The sequence below is a fragment of the Pongo pygmaeus genome, chromosome 18 (assembly GCF_028885625.2).
Source record: "Pongo pygmaeus isolate AG05252 chromosome 18, NHGRI_mPonPyg2-v2.0_pri, whole genome shotgun sequence".
In the NCBI taxonomy this organism is placed as follows: Eukaryota; Metazoa; Chordata; class Mammalia; order Primates; family Hominidae; genus Pongo; species Pongo pygmaeus.
Window position 1 is genome coordinate 63,455,867 of NC_072391.2, and position 14,075 is coordinate 63,469,941.

At 47.7% G+C, this 14,075-nt stretch overlaps 1 pseudogene; it reads right to left on the reverse strand.

The window, feature by feature from the left end:
* Positions 1-6,453: 6,453 nt before the first annotated feature.
* LOC129015172 (histone demethylase UTY-like) lies at positions 6,454-8,140 on the reverse strand (annotated as a pseudogene).
* Positions 8,141-14,075: the final 5,935 nt, after the last annotated feature.

The following is a 14,075-nucleotide window of genomic DNA, read 5'->3' on the forward strand; positions in this document are numbered from 1 at the left end:
CTAAGCACTTTACAGTATCTGATTCAAGCCTCACAGCTTCCCAGTAAAACAGATACTATTATCCCCATTTTACTGATAATGAAACAGGCTCAGGAAGGTACAGTGACCTGCCCCAAAGCCCATGGCCTTTAAGAGCAGGGATTCAAAGCCAGACATGTCTTGACTCCAAAATCTAAGGTGTTAACCTCGAGGGTCTCCTGCCTCCCTGTGTGGTTCTCTATGCCTGCCCTTGGGCTGGGTGCTAGCATTAACGTTTGATGAATGAAGTGTTTCTGGAATTACACATTACAGGTCCTACTAGGTCTCTGGATGTAATAGAGTTCATCCCAAAACATGCACAGTAAGAACAAGCTACAGCCTGGCCTGCAGCCCAGCCAGTGATTCTCTGCCCAGCCACTCACTGGATCATCATGTCTGCACAGGCTGGATGAGGGGACATTAGTGCTGCCTTCCTGGAGCCCAAGGTCCAGCAGTTGAACAGATAAGAACCCTTTGTGATTGTGAAATGGGAGAGTTCCCTGGCTTCCCCCTGGCAGGATGTGCAACAAGGGTGTGGCTGTCTGTTCAGCCACTGCGAGCTCAAACCCCTTACGGGATGGGGAGCATGCAGACCAGCAGGTGCGGGAGCTGGGATGAGTGCTTTGGGCTCCAGCCCCACAGTAGTGTCTAGGGGTGGGTGTCTGTGACCCCTGAAGCCCAAGTGGGCATATCACAGTGCATTCTTTTAGCTTTGCTGTCCACAGATGGCTTAAGTGTTAACCCACTCAGTGCCCCCTTGTCCCTGGTTCCTTGTCCAGCATCCAGGAAGAATCAGGTCACACATGGACTTGAAGGATGAATGCCGGGGTTTTATTGAGTGGTGGAGGTAGCTCTCAGTGGATGAATGGGTAGCTGGAAGGGGGATGGAGTGGGAAGATGATCTTCCCCTGGAGTTTGGCCATCTGGTGGCCAATCTCCTCTCTGATCATCCCCAGCCAAACTCCTCTCGGTGTTCAGACTCTCATTTTCGTCTCTCTGCCATGCCATTCTGCCATTTGTTTGCTCGTCTCCTTCTGGAGTCTGGGGTTTGGGGTTTATATGGTACAGGATAGGAGGCATGGCCGGCCAAAAGGCAACTTTTTGAGCACAATAACAGGAATGCCTGTTCTCATTTAGGGCCACAGATTTCCAGGCTTGAGGGTGGGGTCTTTGTCTGGGAACCACCCTCTTCTTCTTAGTATTTTCCTGTCTCCTGTCTCTATCAAAAGGGTTGATGAAGGGGAGCCAAGGAGAGGGGAAAGGTTTCTCATGGAAACAACATCCAAGCTGGAGCATGTGGGTCCCTGAAATCACATAGAAGACCACAAGAGGGAAGGGCACCCTTAGTAGAAGGAGGAGCTTGTACACAGGATGGCACAAGGCACCCCAGAAGTGCATGTTCCTACAGCAGAGGGTGTGAGAGCTCATGGGGCGGAAGCAGGAGGCGACAATGGGAAGGAAATTTCATACAAGCATCAGCCTAGATGGGGCGTCCTATCATATGGGCAGTCAGAGGGATAGTAGCCAGGCCCCAGGCCCTGTTCAGCCCCACCCCTGCCAGGGCTCCACATCCTGGGAAGATGTGGGTTCAGAAAAGGGCAATTGCACTAAGTGTCATGGCCCACACCTCGGGAGTCAGGTCCTGATTCAAACCTCACCCCAGGAAAGACATTTCCAGAAACATTAGGAGCACCAACATTACAACTTCCCCAGTCCCTTCCCACAAAGTCCATCTGCCTCCCAACCCAACCCTGTGATTGCCCTCTTCTGGAGAGAAGGCTGAGAGGAGGGGAGGGAAATTGTCAGAAATCTTATCAAGGGAGACAACCTTGCCCTTGATTCTGCCAGTTCTTATCACATCCTCTGACATTCCAAGCAGGCCACAGCCAGACTCTTTGGTGCCTGCAACAAACCTCAAGAATCCTGAATTCTGGATGCAACTCATACATAAAGTCAAACAGGCCTGCCTTGCCTGTTAGCCTCAGCCTTAACCTTAACCTCATCTAAATCTCAGCTCCTGGGATCACGACTCCAAGGCCTGAGACCGGCCGTTTAGGGAGCCTCTAAGCTTGTAATCTCAGCATTTTGGGAGGCCAAGGCAGGCGGATTGCTTGAGGTCGGGAGTTTGAGACCAGCCTGGCCAACACGGTGAAACCTCATCTCTACTGAAAATACAAAAATTACCCACACGTGGTGACGCACACCTATAATCCCAGCTACTCAGGAAGCTGAGACAGGAGAATCGCTTGAACCTGGAAGGCAGAGGTAGCAGTGAGCCAAGATCGTGACACTGCTCTCCAGCCTGGGCGGCAGAGTGAGACTTTGTCTCAAAAAATATTAATTAAAAAAAATTGAAAAGATTAGCCGGGAAGGAAGATCCCAGCCACCCTAAGATGATATCAGCTCCTGCAGAGGTAAAAATAACTTAGAGAAAAATCTGGAATTTTTCTGCCTCCTCCAAGTTCTTTTTAACATTCTACCTGCTTGGGAATGCTGTATTCCAGCCACGGGATCTTTGTTTGAGAAAGTTTACCCCACTGGCATCATGCTCTTACAAGCTCCAGGACTCACTTTCACTCTAGACACTGAAGACAAGCCCTATACAAGACATGAGGGAGATGGACAATTCATTAGGCCTGAAAGGCAAGGGACCCACTGCAGAGGGCAGGTTACAGTGGCCCCATTACAGGGAAATCCTCAGAGGAGGAAAAGGAGGCTGGCAGGGAGGCTCCAAGTCTGTCATCACAGTCAGCCCTGGTGACTATGGCAGAAAAGCAGTCAGGACTCATCCAGTCTGTCCTCTGTGCACGTGCTAAGCCCTCTGCCAGGCATCCTCTCCCCTACCCCACATCTCTACTTGGAAATCTCTTCCTTCAAGGTGCAGCTTCAGGGTCAGCTCCTCCCAGAGGCCCTCCTAACTCCCCCAGGGCCAGTTATTTGTCCCTTCCTCTCTACTCACATGCCACATGTGGCACGTGAATTCCTCTGCAGAATTCAAAGTGGGTTATCATTGTGCGATTAGAGTCCTCCACTCTAGACTGTAGACTCCTTCCAAACAGAGTCCAAAACTTACTCAACACTGCATCCTGGGGACTTGAGATAAAGCCTTACCCTTATTAGGTCCTCAACAAATATTTTTTGGAGGGGAAAGAGAAGTATGAAGGAAGGGAGGGAAAGAGAGAGGTGGGGAAAGGGGGAAGAAAAAAAGAGAAAAAGAGAGAGAAAGAAAGAAAAGAAAGAAAAAGAAAGAAGAAAGAAAGAAAGAAAGAGAAAGAAAGAAAGGGAGGGAGGGAGGGGAGGAAGAAGGAGGACGAGGAGAAGAGGAAGAAGAAAAAGAAGAGAGGGAGGGAGGGAGAGAAGGAAGGAAGGAAGGGAGGGAGAGAAGGAAGGAAGGAAGGGAGGGAGAGAAGGAAGGAAGGAAGGGAGGGAGAGAAGGAAGGGAGGGAGAGAAGGAAGGGAGGGAGAGAAGGAAGAAAGGAAGGGAGGGAGGAGACGGAGAGAGGGAAGGAGAGAGGGAGGAAGGAAAATGTATAGATACATTCAAATAATGAATGCCTATAATTTAAAACAGCATATGAGCTTGTGGATAAGAAGGGAGATGACTCCTGCATCTTTCACCTCCTGATCAGTATTCCAGTGGGAATGAGTATCCTCATCACTGCTGACGTGACTCTTCAGCATCTAGGAGATGTCCAAGTCTCCCCCAGTGCCTGCCTCCCAAGAGGAGGGGCACCGGTAAAGGCAGAGGTCTACATGGTGTGGGTAAAGGCCTGAAGCCTGGCTCTAAGGAGGAAATGGGAACAATGGTTGCATGATGTCAAAAGTCTCTGTCTCTATTGTAACTTTCACCCAGGCTAGTTCCCCTCCCATCACCATAGCAACCCACATCCTCAACAAGGTTCAGGGTTCAGCAAGAGCCATGGGAGGAGGGAGCACGTCCTTGTGGCCTTCACACCATGTTGGTGTTCCCAGCTGGTTGCCTGGTTTTCTTCTGTTGGTTCTTGGTACCTTGGGTCACATAGTGCCCACTCATAAACTAAAAGTCCCCCCTGCTTGATATCCCCAGATATCTGTGAAGGTTGCCTTTTACTGGGCCAGGGTAAGCTGCTCAGAGCTCTCTGAATGAATAACTACTAGGAATCTAGAGTAAAGTTGTTCTAATGAACTCTTCTCCATCCTCCCTCTCCCAAAAGGAAAGGCCTCACCTCTCTGTCAAAATGCACTTCCTGTTGTATTAAGAAGCAAGGCCTGACCAGCACTCCTATGCTCTGTTAGTTGGCATGTTCCCTAAGTTGGCATGTAGGGTCTACATAATTTGAGTATATTTCTGGTTTGTTGCATCTGGATATGGAGAAATTCCATCCCCCCCACAAAAAAAAAAAAAAAAAAAAAAAAAAACTTCCCTAAGATTTTGGGTAAAGCCTAGATGCTTTCAAGGAGTCCCTGAAATGTCAACTTTCTACCATAAGGAAATAGGAGGAGGCCTGGATCAGAAAACTGTGGGTCTGTCATGGTGACAAACAGTTTCCATCCTGCAAACACTCTGGATTGCCCTGGTGATGAGCAGGGCCAAAACAGGGCCAGGACTACGAAATATTGCAATGAGTGGAGGGTTTCCTTGGATAAACTTTATCGAGACATCCACAATAGATCTCTCATACTGATGCAAACATCCTGAGGCCAACCTTTCCCCTAACATTATGCCCCACCACAAACCTCTTTCTTCTGTGTCTAACTCAAGGGCTCCAGAAAGACATTGTCTACCTATAAAAGGCTCGGGCACAAGTGGAAGATACACAATGGTTCTATTTGATCGGCATCAGAAAACAAGGCAAATACCAAAATTCCAGAAGTCCTCATAAATCTGGCTGCAAAGTTTCTAAGACAATTTGGGATTCAGGCAACGACTACAGGAGATGATGGCTTCTCCCTATCAAGGAAGCAGGTCAGTGCCTGCCCTGGGAACAAAGGGAGGGGAGGTAGGGCACTGGGTCCTGAAATGGCTCTGGTGTCAGAACCCCACCCTTGAGCAGAGACTGGGCGGGGCTCTGCGTGTTTCTGTCTGGGTGAGCACCAGCAGGCCAGTGCTCCCTCAGCATCTGTGGTCCACTCAGGGATTTGGGTCCAGGTCTCCCCTTTCATCAGAAACAGAGCTAAATGTTACTTCTTCATTGGCTTCTGTGATACTGAAGTCACATGGCTCAGGATTCAGAACCTTGGGGTGGACCCCTAGGGAAAGTGGGCTGGCTTCATTCTCTTAGGTCAATGGTTTTCCAACTGTGCTCCAGAGATTCCCTAAAGTACCCCCCAACCCTGCCAGACAAGCTGAAGGAAGGCAGAGCTGACATCCCTCATCTCAGCCTTGGACCCATTCCCTTCACTTTTCTGCATTTTACACATTGAGCGTGTCTGCAGGAGATTTTGTTTCAAAACTGGTTTCCATTACCTTAAAAATAGTTGGAAATCATTTCAGATTTTCAAAGTAAAACAATGAACCATTCTGGCTCTTCTGGCTCTTGGGCATTAGGGCTTTATAAGTGAATTTCCACTTTTACTTTTTTTTTTTTTTTTAAATGTTGAAGGCTGGGCCATCAGGCCATCTCTGCAGACTGTTGCAAACCCAGTACTGGGCTCTGCAGGCTGTGTTATGGTCACATGGTTATTTGTGTGCTGAACACCACGGCTTGGCAATAATGGCTTGGCTCTCCCGAGGTGCAGAGGACTTGCAAACTGGGGGACATTTCTAATACTGTGTGTGTGTGCATGTGTGTGTAGGTACGCAAACATATACAGTGGTGTCTGTATGAAGTCAGTACTTTAATACTTTTTTTGAATTCCCCCCACTGCTGCATGTTTCTAGGCTGTTCCCTGAGTTCCAGCCCTGTTCATTCCAGGAACTTACTTTCACAATTCACAGAGCCAATTCTGGTTTGGGGAAAAAATGTGAAGGGTCCCTGATCCATTGTCCTTGAAGGACCCCAAGGCAGAACTAGGGCCACCTAGAAAGTTAAGGAGAGATCAAACACGTCTCAGTGGAAGAAAGACCCTCATGGCAATAAAAGCTGTTAGGGAAACAAGGGCACGCACAGTTCAGTTCGTTCGCAGAGATAAGATTTGACTATTCCTGGCTCCTGATCCAATGCCCCATTCCATCTTCTATGCCTGATCAAAAGCGGCGACAGGCCTCAGGCCATGTTGCTACCAGAGTTTGGTGAAGGGAAGCAACAATGGGTTTAGGGAGCCCCAAGTCTTTGAGGCGAGGTCTGCCTCTCTAGCTCAGGCGCCTATGAACAAGACTCCCCCAGGAGACAGATGAACTGAAGAAGGAAGTCTACCAGCAATGAGATGCCAGAGCAAGATGGGTCCCCGTATTTCACTGTCTTGATACCTAATGTTGAGGAAACATATCAGCAAAGAGCACCATGCCCTGGCTCCTCACTCAGCCTTCAGCCCAATCCAGAGGCAGCCGCTGGCTCTCCAAGAGCACCAGCCTTCAAAGGAAAATCCTATGAGGGAAAGGAGGTGTGAATTTTGGCAGCACTACTGTTGTATGTGTATGTGTCTGTGTTTTCCAAAACACATGGGGTAAACAAGCCAGTGTAAAAATAGATGGCAGCAAAGGAACGGGAGTGGAGCTGCCTCACTGCAGGTGTGAGTGACTGTGCTGCTGATTAGTTCTTGGAAAGCAGTCTCCAGGAGGGACTGATCAGACAGAGGAGTAGGGCCAAGGTGGATGCAAAACGGAACTGGCTGCACCCTTGGTCACCAAATAAACCTGTCTGTCCCCCAACCTGGGGCTTAACATCAGACAGCACAGCTTGGATTTCATAATTCCCCAGTGCAGACCGCAGTCTCCTTTTCCTCCTGTGCTGGGAGGGGTGGGCCCCACAGGCCTTTTTGATTTCTGGTCTAGAGGCCCTTTGTTAAATCAGATACTACAGAACAAGCAGTGGAATGCGGCGTCTTTCCCAAACAGAGGTCCTGAGGGGTTACTACCTGGATCAGGGTCAGTGTCACCTCAATCCTGGGAGAAACCATTACGCAAAATGGACTCCAAGCAAGTATGCTCTCCTTCATTAATCAAGCCAGCAAACCTTCGTGGACAGGAAGTAAATGGAGCCATCCACCCATCCATTAAATGTTTGCCAAGGGTCTGCCATGCTATGAATCTGTGCTGGCCTGGGGGATATAGTGGGACCAAGATACCCAGCCCTTGCCCTTGTGGAGAAGAGGGAGGATACTAGATCATTGGGTGTTGGCTCCATTATCCAGATTGACACTCTAAAGAAGAAACACCCAGGCCGGGCACAGTGGCTCACACCTGTAATCCCAGCACTCTGGAAGGCTGAGGCAGGTGGATCACAAGGTCAAGAGATCGAGACCATCCTGGCCAACATGGTGAAACCCCATCTCTACTAAAAATACAAAAATTAGCTGGGCGTGGTGCCATGCTCCTGTAGTCCCAGCTACTCAGAAGGCTGAGGCTAGAGAACTGCTTAAACCCGGGAGGCAGAGGTTGCAGTGAGCCAAGATCACGCCACTGCACTCCAGCTTGGTGACAGAGCGAGACTCCATCTCAAAAAAAAAAAAAAGAAGAAGAAACACCCTTGGGAGGGGAAGAAGTTGGGCTTTCTCATGGACATCCTGAGCCTGATGGCTAGTAAGGCAGCAAAGCAGACTGGTCAATGAGCCTTCGGATTTTGGAGTCTGGAGCAGAGCAAAACATTGAACCAGAAAGGACTGTGGGAGCCAGGAGCCTAGGTGGTGGAGCTCATATGGAGCAGATGAGCGTCCCCTGTGAGCAGTGTGGAGAATGAACCAGAGAAACACCAACATTGGTGGGATAAAAAGGTGAAAAAAGCCAGGCGCTGTGTCTCACGCTTGTAATCCCAGCACTTTGGGAGGCCGAGGTGGGTGAATCACCTGAGGTCAAGAGTTGAAGCCCAGCCTGACCAACATGGAGAAATCCCGTCTCTACTAAAAATACAAAATTAGCCAGGCATGGTGGCGCATGCCTGTAATCTCAGCTACTCAGAAGGCTGAGGCAGGAGAATCGCTTGAACCCAGGAGGTGGAGGTTGTGGTGAGCCAAGATCGCGCCATTGCACTCCAGCCTGAGCGACAGAGCTAGACTCTGTCTAAAATAATAATAATAATAAATACATTTTTAAAAAGGGAAAAATAATGAGTCTGAGGAGTGTCCAAAGAGCCAGGAGAAAACCAGAGGGGGTTCTGACCAGGAGGGAAGGCTCATCTGAGTCCATTGGTGCCAGGAGGTCAAGTGAGATAAATACTGGAGATCTTAATAAGGAAAATGCTCGTGTTACCTTAAGGATAACAGCCAACTTCTAGTGGACTGAGGGGTAAGCAGGTGAGGCCAGTGCAAGATGCAAAGGCAGTGAGAGGCAACAGGCCATAGCTAGAAGAAGGGGGAGTGGGGCCGAGAAAAGCTATATTTGGTTTTGAGAGCAGCAGCACAGCAGGAGGCAGCCAAATACCTAGGCAAATAGGGGTGGGTCCCGAGTGAAGCCCCACCTCCAAGCCAAAGACAGTTTAAAGCCTGAAAGCCAAGCCACAAGTTAAATCCTCGGACTGGATTGAGGACTTGTCTTCCCGTCTGGCACATTTTCCTCAGATTGGTCCCCACCCTTCACCTGTTGTACATATACCTACACTTTCCTAATTGTGTCTTCTACACTGCTATGCCCGCCTTTGAGTGGTGTCTTCGCTTTAACCTTTTTTGCATAATCACAAACCAATCAGCACGCACTCCCCATTCTGAGTCCGTAAAAGGCCCTGGACCCAGCTACATGAGGAACTTTCCCACCTTCGGGTAGGGGGACCAACCCTGCGTCCCCTCTCTGCTGAAAGCCATTTTCATCGCTCAATAAAATTCTTCTCCACACTCCTCATCCTTGAATATCCAGTGTATCCTCATTCTTCTTGGGCGCAGTGCAAGAGCTCGGGAACTGCCAAACATGGATACAAGCTATAACGCAGGTGAGCCACGCCAGCATGGCCAAGTGAGGCCTGGGTGGGTCATCGCCAGCCAGGAATCCCAGCTTGCAAAGAGACTAAGAAGAAAAATCCTATGTCAGTTTCTTTGGAATGGAAAGACCGGGCACAGCTCAAGGCTGTTGGGAGTGAGGGGATAAGATAAGAAGAGGGAAGGGTCAAGAAAGGAATAGGCTGCCAAGTCCAGGCAGGCAGGAATGTGGCAGTGAGCCCAAGTAGACTTGTCCACGTCGGGCCATTCGTCCCATATTGGAAAGAGGGAAAGAGGAGATTGCTGGGGAAGCCTTCTGGGTCTGTAGGGCATTCTCATTTGATATCAGGAGGCAATTCTCACAAAGACCTAGAACAGATGAGGAAATAGAGACTGTAAGAGGCTAGATGACCTGCCTGCCTTCACAGAGCCAGTGAGCAGCCACACCAAAATTCAAACCCAGATCTACCTGACTCCAAAATCTATGCTCTTAATACCACGTGCCTAGTAAGAAGAATAAAAGTAGCTTATTTCTCCTCGTGGATCCTTCTCTTTAAGTTTCCTTTTCAAAGTTATCTCTTGCTGGGGGAGAAGAGGGAGGCCAGCTGTGTCACTCTCCTCTGGCTCCGAGGAGGGTATCAGCCTGGGGAATTAGTGCAGCTTTTACCACTTCCTTATGACAGGGCTGCCGTCTGCGGGGCCTTCCTCTTCAAAGGATAAAACAATTCAAAAACAAGAGACTTGCAGGGGAGAGCAATGAATCTCCAGGGCCCTGCTAATTAAAAAGCACGTATTACATTACTTCCTCAAGGACTCATCTTCTAATTTTTAGGATTATGGTACATTGATTAATTTATACAAGTTTTTAATCCCTCTGTGCTTAATGAAGTCCAGGAACATTGGAACAGGAGCATAATTGAGCTTCATACTATTTTATTAGAGAGAATTATGGCCCAACCTGTCGTGAAGAAGTTTGTGAGGGTGGGGAGGCAGCTTTCAAGCTATTAACCCATTGCTTTCCAAATGCCAGCAGGGACATTCCTTTGGGGCAGACACAGAGGGAACTCATCTTTCTAAGCCACTCTTCTGTAGTTGCTGGTTGCCTGGAAGGAAAGCATCGTCTTTCTTATGGGATGCAGTGCCCATCCCCACCCTGGCACAGCCACCCTCCTGTACCTGCTGCCCCACCTACCCCACTCCCAGTGCCCATTTCCACCAGGCTGCCCCCACACCTGTCCCTGCTGTCCTCTGTGCCCCCTGATGCCCTGCACTGACGCAGGCTCATCCTTTGATTCCGGCTCAAGCACCATCTCCTCCGGGAGCCTCCCTGGACCACTTCTCTGCCAGGCAAAATTCATCTCTCCTTCATTTGTAGCAGAAGGCCCTAGATCATCCAGGATCCCAGATTTTTCAAAATCGGGGAAGTTGGGCTAAAAGACCCTCTGACATCTATTTCTCAATCTTGGCAGCTCCCACCCCAAGGGAATTTAATTACTTACCTTGATATGACACAAAGGCCAAAACACTTCATGATGAACTGATGGAGGAAGGAGGTGAACAGATTGGGGGAGACCTCCTCCCCAGTGCCCATCACCCAGGCTGTGCAAAAGGCCTAAACTGGGGCCCAGGTGACCTGGGCTTCATCCCAGGCTCTGCCTCTAAGTCTCTGTGCAGCCCTGGATGAGTTCTCTTCTCTAGATCTCAATTTCCTCAGCTGAGATCTCAGGCAGAGGACCTCACTCTGGCTCCTAGGAATTCTCCTATTAGAGAATTCCAAGACTTCCTACAAATCATCAGGCTCTGGCCCAGGGCTCCAGGGCTTAGGTGCCACACCATTTGGAAGCCAGAACTGGAGCTGCAGGTAAGAAACCAATGGAGAAGGCTGCCAGTCTTCCTGGGTCTGGAAGATTCCAGGACTAAGGAATCCTTCACCCCAGAGGGCTGGCCCAGCTCCGGTTCCTAAGGAAGCAGGTCTCAAAAGCTGGGTTCTATTTTGATTTTTGCCTCCTCCATCAATTCATCCTTGCTAAAAAAAATTCAAAGTTCTCTCTCTGTCTCTCTGTCTTCATCTGCTTGGGCCGTCATAACCAAATAGTACAGATGGGATGGCTTAAACAACAGAAATTTATTTTCCCACAGTTCTGGAGGCTCGAAGTCCAAGATCAGGGTGCCAGTATGTCTGCTTTCTAGTGGGGGCCCTCTTCCTGGAGTATAGACCACCTTCTCACTGTGTCTTCATGTGGAGAAAAAGACCAAGCAAACTCTCTTGTGCCTCTTCTTAGAAGGGCAATAATCCTATCATGAAGACCCCACCCTCATGGCCTCATCTAAACCTAATTACCTTCAAAGGCCCTGTCTCCAAATACCATCACACTGGCAATGAGGGCTTCAACATACGAACTGAATCGCTATGAACACAATTCAGTTCACAGCGCTCTCTCCTCCCTATGGAATGAAAGGAATACCCATTAAAAAAAACAGCTTCAAAACAAGGTAAAGGGAATTTTCTGGAGGTCTCGGTGCTACTAAAGTCACAACCCAAGAGTAGCTCACTATTCATAACGGAGAATGAGAGTAAGGATGGTGCTCTGGCCTCTCTCTCAACCCTTCTCCAAGCAAGGTTTGTGGCTCCCATAAGAGTGCTTCTTTCAAATAATTTTTTCCAAGGGAACAGATTGGTGCCTAAAATTGTTCTGTCATGGGATAGGAAGAAAAGGGATTTTGTGCTTAAGAAAGAATCTAAATCCTAGCCTATGATTCAGCATCATATAATTCAGTGCTTTTGTTTTGCAGATGAGGAAACTGAGGCCCAGAGAGAGAGAGGAGAAGCTGTGCTAAAGGAATCAACAGGGGTTCCTAACACCCAGGCCCCAAGCCCAACCCCGAATTCCTGATACCGTCCCTTCAGAAAATGCTCTAAATGGGGGCCATGAAAGAAATCTGGCCTCCAACCATGGCATCCTGTGTGCAGCACTGAGTCCAAAGTGAAGCAGCAAGTGCCCAGCAAAGGGGCTGGAGGGAGCATTTGCCCTGATGACTTTTTCTTTTTTTTTTTTTTTTTGAGAGAGTCTTGCTCTGTCACCAGGCTGAAGTACGGTGGTGTAATCTCAGCTCACTGCAACCTCCACCTCCCAAGTTTAAGTGATTCTCCTGCCTCAGCCTCCCAAGTAGCTGGGACTACAGGCATGCGCCACCCATGCCCAGATAATTTTTGTATTTTTAGTAGAGATGGGGTTTCACCACGTTGGCCGGGATGGTCTTGATCTCTTGACCTCGTGATCGGCCCACCTCGACCTACCAAACTGCTGGGATTACAAGCGTGACCCATCGTGCCCAACCAGATGACCAGCTTTCAGTTGGGGGTTCAAAACCCCATGCCCCAGGGCTCACAAACACATCCAAGGGTTTTCAGTCATTATGGTGATAAAACTGTCTGCTTCGATTTTATTCTTTAAAAAACAATAGACACAATTATCAATGGAAATGTTTTCCCTTTAAAGCGGAATGTTTCGAGAGCCTTCCAGGGCTGGCCAAGGGCATCTGTGAAGAGTTCAGCAGAGGTCAGCTGGCAGTGGGTCTGAAACATCAGGTTTTTCCCCATAGGATGTGGGAATACATAAGGAACACAAAAGTGATGCCAGTTCACCCCCAGACCATCTCCACCAGGATTAGAAATTGCATCCATCTGAACAAAATGCTAAAGGAACTCATCAAGCTGTCTCCACAACTTCAAAAGTCATTTTCTAAAGAGAAAATAAAGTAACTATCTGTCCAATTGACATTGTATTTATTAAAAATAAAGACCAGCTGCAGCCTGTGGGATGTTATTAGTGAAGACAGGCTTGCAAAAGTAGCCTGAAACCCTCTCTCATGTCATTTAGAAACAAAATGCTAAATTTACTTAAAAGAACAGTTTTAATTGTAAGCAAAATTTTAGGCGTCTCAAATGTCAGGGCATAAAAATAACATGTACCTATTTCTGAAGCTGTAATATATGGTCAAATTTTGGGTCGCATGAAGGATATATTTGATCCCAAACCCAAACATGATGGCAAATGTCAATTTTTAATGTATTTGCCAGCAAATCATGCTTTTTCATACTTCATGAAGTGTCACTGGTCATTTCTTAACTGACAAAAGGTCAAAATTTGCCTGTTTCTATATTATGAATATTACTTATAATTTTATTTTAAAGGGTTTTAAAAATTCAGGTTTTAATAATACATCATGTAATGCCATTTCTTGCCTAAAAGTCACATTTTTAGCCTTTATCACATGAAAACTTTTTTTAAAGACATTTGAAAATTCATAAAGGAGTTTTCTTTTGAGATAATTTCTTACTATGAAGGAAAATCTTCAAGCCAAAAAATGTTGGGAAGTGTAGGTCCAGAAGAATTTATTTCCAATCATCTCCTAGTGAAATGACAAAGTCAGTGCTCAAACTGCCTCAAAGTTCTCCATGACCCAGGATGCTCAGGCCTGGTTTGCAGATTGCAGATAGCAGATGACAGTGAAGTCATCTGTTGTCCATTGTGTGAGATCTGCCCGGGGAGTGCAAAAGGCCTCAATGAGAGAAAAAGGTCCTTCCCACAGAAGAACTAAGGGCAACACCTAGGGAGTCTGGGCCCCAGCACTCTGGCTGGAGACTTCAACCTTTGGGTACATTTGTCTATGACTTCACTACATCTCCAGAACACTCACCTGCCTGGCTGTTAGATGCCCACACTGGTGGTGGCTTAACAACACCAAAAACTCAGACTTGACTACAACACGTCTGTGAATCTTTCCTAGGGAAATGATCAAATGCAGACAAAGCCTTAACTGCAAATATAGACCTTGCAGGGATTTTATAATAAAAAATATCAAATACCTACATATCCAAAACCAGGGGATTAAGACCAGCCCAACTTACTCATAGAACAAAGGTTTATAATTTTTGGATAAACATAGAAATTGACCCTCCTGATCTTAAAGCTTCAAACTTGCATTTGTCTTATCTGAGTTCCTTTCTCAGGAAACTGCTCGTCAGGCATCCCAGATAGTATCAAGGAACTGAAACTTACCAGATTACC